At 42.8% G+C, this 11,300-nt stretch overlaps 1 long non-coding RNA gene across 2 annotated transcripts; it reads right to left on the minus strand.

Annotated features, from left to right (window-relative positions):
- Positions 1 to 615: 615 nt before the first annotated feature.
- On the minus strand, positions 616 to 7,593 carry LOC123727789 (uncharacterized). 2 transcript variants are annotated; one of them, XR_014380848.1, is made up of 4 exons: positions 7,174 to 7,593; positions 6,935 to 7,025; positions 5,062 to 5,276; positions 616 to 1,493 (listed from the first exon to the last, which is right to left on the minus strand). It is a non-coding gene; the product is annotated as an uncharacterized LOC123727789 (long non-coding RNA). The 2 variants fall into 2 exon arrangements; XR_014380847.1 differs by having other exon boundaries at positions 3,414 to 5,276.
- Between the last annotated feature and the right edge of the window lie 3,707 nt (positions 7,594 to 11,300).

Here is an 11,300-nt window from a genome sequence, read left to right on the forward strand (position 1 = left end):
GCAGATGACAACAGTAGTGGGCTTGATGACCAACAACGACGAGAGTCTACAGGGAGGAGGTGAGGGCACTCGAAGTGTGGTGTCAGGAAAATAACCTCTCACTCAACGTCAACAAAAAGAGATGATCGTGGACTTCAGGAATCAGCAGAGGGAGCACCCCCCCATCCACATCGAAGGGACAGCAGTGGAGAAGGTGGAAAGTTTTAAGTTCCTCGGCGTACACATCACAGACAAACTGAAATGGTCCACTCACACAGACAGTGTGGTGAAGAAGGCGCAACAGCGCCTCTTCAACCTCAGGAGGCTGAAAAAATGTAGCTTGTCACCCAAAACCCTGACAACTTTACAGATGCACAATCAAGAGCATCCTGTCGGGCTGTATCACAGCCTGGTATGGCAACTGCACTGCCCTCAACCGCAAGGCTCTCCAGAGGGTGGTGCGGTCTGCACAACACATCACCGGGGGCAAACTACCTGCCTGTGCACACCGCTACCATCCAGAAGGCGAGGTCAGTGCAGGTGCATCAAAGCTGGGACTGAGAGACTGAAAAACAGCTTCTCTCTCAAGGCCATCAGACTGCCTAGCAGCAAATCACTAACGCCAAGGCTGCTGCCTACATTGAGACCCAATCACTGGGCACTTTAATAAATGGATCACTAGTCACTTTATACAATGCACTCTAAATAATGCCACTTTACATAACTCATATCACATGTATTTACTGTATTTTATACCATCTACTGCACCTTGCCTATGCTACTCGGCCATCGCTCATACATATTCTTATTCCATCCCTTTAGATGTGTGTGTATTATGTAGTTGTTAGGGAATTGTTAAATGACATGTTAGATATTATTGCACTGTCGGAAATAGAAGCACAAGCATTTCGCTACACTCGCATTAACATCTGCTAACCATGTGTATGTGACCAATAAAAATGGATTTGCGTCCACATCTCCAAGTACAAATCAGCGAATCATAGTGCAGTCATCTGACTGCTCCAAGTCAAAGTCAAGCTGCAAGATAAGAGAATAAAATAACAAAGGAATACAACATTATCCTTGCACTAAGCTGTAAACTTTTAAATAATTGTAATTTCAGCAAACAATGTGACATGTGCAGCAACAGTATTGCAGTATGTGTTGCTGTTATTATTGTTGTTATTGTTGCATCAAAGTGAGTAACACATTCTTTCCAGTACAGGTAAACTGATCCCATCCACACCAGAGACCGTATTCATGATTCCACTGGGAGCGGTCAAAGATCTGGGGTATCCCTTCGGTCACAATGGCCTTGCACAGGACAATACACTAAATATTAAAGCCCCCTCTGCCTAAGAGGTAAAAGTCAACATGTGTCACCTTGACAACATGATCCTGGGGGGCATAGATGACCCAGTGGCAGTCAGAGTTGTTGCTGTAGGATTGTGGGTAGTTGAAACTCTGAACGGCCCTCTGATCCTGGACTAGTGCCACGGTGCCACATCCCGACGCTGCACAAACACAAAGGACATATTATTAGCCACAAGCCCTGCCTGTGGCTCTACACGCACCCTGTCGCACACTTAACCCTCGACAATACATGTGCCTCTGTACAACACAAACTGTCAGCCAGCCATCTTGGCTCCTGTTTCTGACCCACGTGGTGGTGTAGTTACAGTAGAGGAGTTTGTGTTTTATCACAGACCCTCTGCACCTCATTGCCGGGTCATGGGACTACTGTGTGCCCCCATGGATGCTCTGTAACTATGGGAGAGTCAGCTATAGAATTTGGAATTAGAATTCAGTTAGCCCCATGAGGATGTGTGCGTATGCGTGTGTGCATACTTGCACATGTCTGACTAGCAGCACTTGGAGGGTGTGTGGCTCACAAGGTGGAGGGCTCTGCTAGGATTGAAAGATAGTAGGGAGCCTATCCATTGTTAGGAACTCTGAGGGACTAGACACATCCTGTCATCAGGCAGGGTGATGAAACATGAGACCTAGCACATAGCTCTGCCAAACAACGTACTCTATCATTAAGTCACGAACACAATACACAGGTATTTGCAGTACAAACAGAGAACTAAATAATTATTTAGCAGAAAACAAATGCTATGAGGATCCAGCCATCAGTGTCAGTCTGTCATCTTTATAATCAAAAAACACAGTTTTGACATACAGCACTTCTGCAATGGTAACTGGTTTAATGTTCTGTTGTTCTATCCCTGGGGTGAGTGGGGTTAGCCTTTGAGCCAGCATGCATGGCCTGACATAGCGGTTACACCTCGGAATCTAACAACAAATCCGCTTCCTGTTCCACTGACATCAGACACAAAGTGGAGGCCTTGTGGGAATCGATTAGCACTGGGGCTGATGGGGGGAGGGGCTGCCACAGAACCTTCCTAAGAGAAAGCAGTGGTGTAAAAATACTTAAGTAGTACTTTAAAGTTTTTACCCCATACATTTTCCCTGACACCCAAAAGTTCTCGTTACGTTTCAAATGCTTATCAGGACAGGAAAATGGCCCAATTCACACACTTCTCAACCACTGAGAGAAAGCCAATGTGAGATCAAAGCCAAAACCCTCTAAATCAACCGGTGGGAAGGCTAAAACTAGGGAGACACACATAGGGTCAATGCAACCTCATCTCTCACCAATAGGCTACTCGGAGTCTGGACCCACAAATACTGTGAGCTGGTCACTGTGACAGAGGGTGTCATTCTTTGTCAAATTCCAGGAATTCCAGCAGAATATTCCTCTCTAAAGGAACGTTGATGGACCAGAAACATACAGTGGCAAGAAAAAGTATGTGAACCCTTTGGAATTACCTGGATTTCTGCATAAATTGGTCATCAAATTTGATCTGATCTTAATGTAAGTCACAACAATAGACAAACATAGTGTGTTTAAACTAATAACGCACAAATTGTATTTTTCTTGTCTATATTGAATTCATCATTTAAACATTCACAGTGTAGGTTGGAAAAAGTATGCGAACCCCTAGGCAAATTACTTCTCCAAAAGCAAATTGGAGTCAGGAGTCAGCTAACCTGGAATCCAATCAATGAGAAGAGATTGGCGACGTTGTTCAGAGCTGAATTGCCCTATAATTTCTTTGTTTAAAAAAAATGTAGTTTGCTATTCACAAGAAGCATTGCCTGATGTGAACCATGCCTCGAACAAAAGATCTCAGAAGACCTAATATTAAGAATTGCTGACTTGCATAAAGCTGGAAAAGGTTACAAAAGTATCTCTAAAAGCCTTGATGTTCAAAAGTCCACAGTAAGGCAAATTGTCTATAAATGGAGAAAGTTCAGCACTGTTGCTACTCTCCGTAGGAGTGGCCGTCCAGCAAAGATAACTGCAAGAGCACAGCGCAGAATGCTCACTGAGGTTAAGAAAAATCCTAGAGTGTCAGCTAAAGACTTACAGAAATCTCTGGAACGTGCTAACATCTCTGTTGACGAGTCTATGATACGTAAAACACTAAACAAGAATGGTGTTCATGGGAGGACACCACGAAAGTCACTGCTGTCCAAAAAAACAGTGCTGCACGTCTGAGGTTTGCCAAAGTGCACCAGGATGTTGCACAGCGCTACTGGTAAAATATTCTGTGGACTGATGAAACTACAGTTTGGAAGTAACACACAACACTATGTGTGGACAGAAAAAAAAAGGCACAGCACACCAACATCAAAACCTCATCCCAACTGTCAAGTATGGTGGAGGGAGCATCATGGTTTGGGGCTGCTTTGCTGCCTCAGTGCCTGGAGAGCTTGCCATCATTGACGGAAAACTTGGGCATTAATTTTATCAAGACATTTTGCAGGAGAATGTAAGGCTATCTGTCCGCCAATTGAAGATCAGCAGAAGTTGGGTGATGCAACAGGACAACAACCCAAAACACAGAAGTAAAACAGAATGGCTTCAACAGAAGAAAATATGCCTTCTGGAGTGGCCCAGTCAGTCCTGACCTCAACCCGATTGAGATGCTGTGGCATGACCTCAAGAGAGCGGTTCACACGAGACCTCAAGAATTTTGCTGAACTGAAACAGTTTTGTAAAGAGGAATGGTCCAAAATTAATCCTGACCATTCTGCAGGTCTGATCCGCAACTACAGAAAACGTTTGGTTGAGGTTATTACTGCCAAAGGAGGGTCAACCAGTTATTAAATCCAAGGGTTCACACTTTTTCTTGCCACTGTACACAGAGAGAGAATCAGTATGGAAAACTGACTGGATGCATTTGATGTTCCAAGAACAGTTTCATCTGTTCCTACAGGGTCAATCTATTACTTTGTGAAAAAGCTGTCACAAGTATTCCAGCTTTTGACTAAACTGATTAAGATCACTTTATTGGTCAATTGCACACATGGTCCAACCAAAGTTTGACTTACAGTACATACATACAGGTTTTTGGAGAGGTGTGGGGGGGGGGGGGGGGGGCATTAAGTGCCTTGCTCAAGGGCACAACTTGAGGCAATGGAATCTAGGATTTGATAACAGCAACCCGCTGGCTGCCTGCTCGCCTGTCTAACAGCTTGGCTACCTGCTGCCCATGACAGCTGTCAAGTGGTGAGTAAATTGGCCTAAAAGCGTACTTAATTAAAGTGCATTCAAGAAGAGCATTCAATTCAGCAGAGCTCTCCCTCCCCCTGTGCAACGGGCCTGTACACTGACACCCACTCGTTATTGTCGAGACAGACTAAGGTTTGGGTTTGAGACCCTCACAGGCCTATCCCTCACTGCACAGTCTTTCAGCACAGTACACACAATCAGCATCAAATGCACTGTTCAAAGAGTACAGTCACATCATACGGTAAAGGTGAATTGTACAAATTGCATAAGTGAGCTATTGCGTAAATAGAAATGTAGTTGCTAATCAGATGACAAAGAGGATGTGGGCGCAGTTTCAAAGCATGCAAGTAAATGCAATGTGGAATTGATGAGAAGAAACACATTTTACTTGACATGGACCTTTGGTTTCGGTTAGAATCTGCTGCTGAACAAAACAAAATCATTTGTTAGACCATCTGTTAAACCAATGAATTAAACAAATCCAGACCCGCATGGCTTACACTGACTAAAACGTGTTAGATAACCTTCCGAGTTTCGTCTCGATCCAGGGCAGGAACATCTTGACATCAGTAAAGACCCCCGGGGATCCTATCTTGGCTGGGGACTCGGCCTTGTTGATCCGGCTCCGGCCACAGCCTTTCCCCCAGGAGGTGACCCCCACCATGGCCCAGTGGCCATCCTCTCTGGGGTAGATCAGAGGACCCCCAGAGTCCCGCTGGAGATGGGAGAATACAACATCTGATAAAGGACCTCTCAAAGGAATGACGGAAAGTCTATGAACAGAGGAACTGTTATGACTGAAAATAACCAGAGATCCTCCACCAGACACTGGACAGAGACCACTGAAGCATAATAACACTGCTGGTTTTGCTGGTGACCAGCCTTCATTGTGTTATGCTGGTGACCAGCATACTAACAAACTGATCAACAGCATACCCGCATATGCTGATAACCAGCAAAACTAGCATCAAAGTGCTTAATTATGTAAGACATTACATACAGTGCATTAGGAAAGTATTCAGACCCCTTGACTTTAAAATGTTGTTACATTACAGCCTTATTCTACAATGCATTCAATTAAAAAAATTCATCAATGTACACAAAAAACCCAGAATGACAAAGCGAAAACAGGTTTAGAAATGTTTGCTAATTTATACAAACTATAAAACAGAAGTACCTTATTTACATAAGTATTCAGACCCTTTGCTATGAGACCCCAAATTGAGCTCAGGTGCATCCTCTTGTCAAGGATGATCAATGAAATGTTCCTACAATTTGATTGGAGTCCACCTGTGGTAAATTCAATTGATTGGCAAGACATGCTTTTGAAAGGCACATATCCGTCTTTATAAAGGTCCCACAGTTGACAGTGCATGTCAGCGCAAAACCAAGCCACGAGGTCGAAGGAATTGTCCCAGAGCTCCGAGACAGGATTGTGTCGAGGCACACATCTGCGGAAGGGTACCAAAAAAAATTATGCAGCATTGAAGGTCCCCAAGAAGACAGTGGCCTCCAGCATTCCTAAATGGACGGAGGCCACACCTCAATAAAAGGCACAGGAAAGCCCACTTGGAGTTTGCCAAAAGGCAACTAAAGTACTCTCAGACCATGAGAAACAAGATTCTCTGGACTGATGAAACCAAGATTAAACTCTTTGGCCTGAATGTCAAGCGTCACGTCTGGAGGAAACCTGGCACCATCCCTACGGTGAAGCATGGTGGTGGCAGCATCATGCTGTGGGGATGTTTTTCAGCAGCAGGGGCTGGGAGACTTGTCAGGATGGAGGGAAAGATGAACAGAGCAAAGTACAGAGAGATCCTTGATGAAAACCTACTTCAGAGCGCTCAGGACCTCAAACTGGGGTGAAGGTTCATCTTCCAACAGGACAATGACCCTAAGCACACAGCCAAGCAACGCAGGAGTAACTTCGGGACAAGTCTCTGAATGTCGTTAAGTGGCCCAGCCAGAGCCCGGACTTGAACCAAATCGAACATCTCTGGAGAGACCTGAAAATAGCTGTGCGGCGACAGTCCCCATCCAACCTGATAGAGCTTGAGGGGATCTGCAGAGAAGAATGGGAGAAACTCCCCAAATACAGGTGTGTCAAGCTTGTAGAGCTATACCCAAGAAGACTCACGGCTGTAATTGCTGCCAAAGGTGCTTCCACAAAGTACTGAGTAAAGGGTCGGAATACTTATGTAAATGTGATATCGGGGGGGGGGGGACAATTTAATCCATTTTAGAATAAGTCTGTAACGTAACAAAATGTGGAAAAAGTCAAGAGGTCTGAATATTTTCCAAATGCACTGTATCCCCATAGCCATATTTCTCAAAAGGAGGGTGTCACATGTACAGTAAAAGGAAGTAACTTGCCAACCCGGGGTGGTTATCTATATCTTGCCTCCAACGATTCTCAAATAACAGTCAAGGAGGTTCCTGACCTGTGGAAGTCCACACTTTAGACCTGTAGGTGGAAAAAAGCCAGGGCTTGTTCAACAAAAAATACACTGAAAATAATTGGACATTCAAGTTAAACGTCCACAATCCAATAAATGTTTATTTGAATCTGTATACCCTGCTACCCTATTACTAGTATACATTTGACAACTTACCAAAGAGATCTGAAATGCCAGTGTGGAGAAAGTAAGAGTAGAATCCCAGCGGTCTTCACTCGCATACTGCCTCAGACAACAGTGCTCAGGGTGACTTCCCCTCAGAGCTTGACAACAACTATCATCAGTGAACTGCCATTCATATGATAGAGTGGGAGACAAACAGCCAGGAAAATGGACCATGCCTTCTTTTCCTTCTTTGTAAACTGGTCCTGAATTGAAACTGATCTGTAGCATTGTAATCCATCTCCAACTATTCTGCCAGTGTCTTAAGTCAAGGGCAGGCTTTACCAGTATAATACAGGCATGAATACCCCATACGTTTTTTATTTTTTTTTTAATCAACCAAAGGGGAGGACCAAGACAACCATAAATCACCCTGGACAATGCTGAGAAACCTCAGATCCAATCTGTAGAACGAGCCGCAGACACACAAGGAATAGAGATAAGAAAAATGTAAGCAGATTGAAAAACTGAGATATTGAGAGAGAGTTTAAAGGCTGATTTTAATCGTATTAATATATAGGCTATTGAAACAGTAAGAGTATTCATGAATTTCAGGCAACTTTTGCCCTGATACAGAGCCGACATGATTCCTTATTCTACATGTCAGAGGCATGTCTGTTCTACAAGATACCCTCTCATGGTCACAATGACATTTGAAGCTAAGTTTGCGAGTCATGGAACAGGAAGTTAATATGACTTCCTGAACTCCTTTGCCATTTCTGCACACTGAATGAATCTTGATGTTGAGGGGATAGAGGACTTATGGTGCATCTTGTCTGCTAAAAGTCTGTCTTTGGGGTGGGGTTCTACTAAGATAACATATAGAATTGTTTTAAAGACAGTCATACCATGGATTATTTAGCTATTAGATTTTGAATTGTAGGACCCCTGTAGGTATGAATTATTTTGTCATTATTTGATCAAATATAGAATTTGGCCTTCACCACTGTAGCCTATTGAATAACATTCATAAATGTCAAAATAGACAGTCAAAATTAATAAGGAATAAGGTTGTGAAAGCTCAAAACATTTGTTTTTTGGACACATATTTAAGCCCTTTTATTTGTTGCCACAAAACTATCTCCATAAAGGTTTTTAACCGGTACCGGGTTACCTTCAGACAAGTCCGTGACACTTGTGGGGGTTGTAGAGCAAAATGGAGAACCTCATCTTTCCATAGACTGGTCATATTAGTATGTAGCCCAAACGGTTTGGACGCTATAGACAGAAGTTGGCACATCAACTTTTACATACGCCTCTTGGAGGGAACGCAACACCCCGCTACATCTCAACACCCTGTGGAGTGAAAAAGTATGTGATCGTAGGTGCAGGGAAGGACAACAGAGGCAGAGAAAAACACTATTTACAGGGAATTTATTATTCCTTAACACGGTAATGTGGGGAAAAGGGGCTGGACGGAACCAAAGCAAAGAAAGTAAAAATTAAAGAGTCCCCTCTACTACCTTCCCACTTCTTACCTAACCTTTAGCACCCCCCCCCCGAACAAATTAAACAGAATAATTTACCAATTATTTAAGTGAACAATTTCAATAACCAAAAATCACTAAGTTCTATTGGCATACACATTCCTCTGAAGGAGCAGCTACAAAATAACATCAACAAAACTTTCACTAACCAACACAAGACATAAAAAGAAGCTCTCCTCCCTGAGGGAGGAACACTGGCTTTTATCAAGCTGGAGAAGTTTGTAATTGACGAGACAGCTGTTTCCCCTGACGAGAGGGCGGGGTCAGAGCTCCAATCAGCGATGGGGCCGACCAATCAGCTGCTTTAGGAAGCTATTTCCTTAAATACACACACATACAAACCCACAACAACACAGAACTTGGGGAACGTAACATCAACGGTACCGACTTCATCGTGTTCACGAGAGTCTCCTTTCCATCGAGTGGTCATAATAGCTCAGACGCTACAGAAGTTTTTGTGAGAAGAACGATTTTCTGAACGTCTCAGTCTGACAAACAGCTGTAACTCAGTCTATAGCAGTGCACTAAGTCTTTATTACTCCTGTATGAGTGGAGAAAAATGCACATCAGCAGAAATTCTTCACCCACAGTATACTCTAGTAATCCTCAAATACTTTAGGTAAGTGCTTTGTCCGGCACACTGAAAAGATCCTACATTAGAGTCCTTGTCGACAGCACCCCCACCCTGAAACATCTTCCCATGGCTCAGGCTTCTTCCACCGCAGATGCGGAAGGCCGACATAGATGGATGAGGTGGATGAGACGGAGCCCATGCAAGGAAACGGATATCTCTAGTTTAAACTGACAGATTTTGATGGGGATTATTTTATTATGTTACTTAGATTGACACATGGGTGCGTCAATAGACTCTTAAGGATTATGACTAGGGCCCTGTGTTTTGGGATATCATGTCACATGACCTACATTTTTACCTTTATTTTAAGCTTTTCCAGAAATGAGAATTACACCAAAAATGAAAGCAATTGTCTGGTGATGGTGCTGGACCATCTGACAGGCCAATTCTTCTCAGCGGGAATGGTCGGGGGACAGGAAAACAATAATAATAATAATTTGTACACTGCAAATTAACCCAAACAGAGATTGTACTTGAAAAGAACAATAACTTCATAACTTGATTAAATTGAAATAGGATAAAGTCTCTTGGGAACAGATTACCTAAACTTAAAAACAAAAATTAAAATAAAAAAAATTGTTGAATTCCTGCTGATTTTAGTCTTCTAAAATCACTTGCAGGACAGTTTTGGGCCCTCAGGGCGCCTGTTGCCGACCCTGTTCTAGAAGCTCTTAAATTTGTTCAATGCCCTTTCAGTCATAACATTTCAAGCATACCAAAACACAAGAACACATGGGACTTGCTTGACCATTAGGGAACTCAAACAATAGTTCAAATTAGTATGATCTTCCATAGAAAACAATGATATACCTTTTACACAAACAAAGACTGTCACATTATGCTACATTCAGTTAAATCTAATGTGATATACTATCTATGGGGGTTTACTTACCAGGAGCAGTGGAGTAGTATGCTTGATAGTCAGGACAAAATTGAACTTCAATGATAGCAACATCAGTCAGTAGGAAAAGCAACCTCTGGGGAAGTGTCAGAATGTCAAATAAGGAAAACAAAATAAGCAATTAGGTGATACCATAGATTAATCTTAAATATTTTATCAGGGAGACTATTTATCTATTCAGATGAACCCAGTTTGAACACAAATGTATCTGCTCTGAACTAGCATTGTTACATACTGTCAGCTAAGCTACTCCTGTATGTTTCCTAGTATGCTCAACAGGGATATCTGTGCTGAAAGTGTATGTGTGTCTTGCATCAAAGTATGAGGGCATCCCACTGTCTTAAGCCCCTGAGACGGTGGATCCTGTTAACCCTTCCGAGGGGTCTGACTCCCAATGGGCACGCTCAGTAGTGAATCAGCCCGGACCATGGTTGCCAGGTTACAGCTGGCCAGTTGCCAACTGTTCCAGCACAGTTTCCCCATCTACCTTATTGATAAAATAATTTATATGTTTAAAGATAATGATTAAATAATTCTACCCTGAAAGGAAACCCTTGGGGATTATATTTTATGTAGCATGTATAAGGAATAATTAAAGTATTAAACATAAGTCCAACTAGGTTGGACTGGGAGGGAGATAAATGTGTGTGTATGTGTGTGTCTAAGAAAATACCGAGAACAATTACCCGACCTGGCTAGAACTCTGAGAAACTTATGATAGGACAGGGAGTCATTTTCAAGGTTCCTCTAATCTCGGGGGAATGGAACGGACAGCGTTGGGTAGTGATAAACAGTGGTGAGAACTCTGGAGAAGCACACAACTCACCTACTGTTCGTGTGTATGTATGTGCATAGGGTATCTACTGTTTGTGTGGAAGTATAAAATGGATGTCTTTGTGTAATGGACCTCAGAGTATCCTCGTGAATAAACATTTTGACTATTGTAAGCTGGGACTCTCGTCTGTTTCATTCGACCAGAATCTTACAAACTCTGGGTTGCAGACTGAGTAGATTAATTGAAGTTTATGAACATTGATAACAAAATTCACATAACACTTATGCATCTTGATTTGGATAAATAACATGAATGCATGCACAA

The sequence above is a fragment of the Salmo salar genome, chromosome 16, assembly GCF_965601325.2.
Source record: "Salmo salar chromosome 16, fSalSal1, whole genome shotgun sequence".
Classification (NCBI taxonomy): Eukaryota; Metazoa; Chordata; class Actinopteri; order Salmoniformes; family Salmonidae; genus Salmo; species Salmo salar.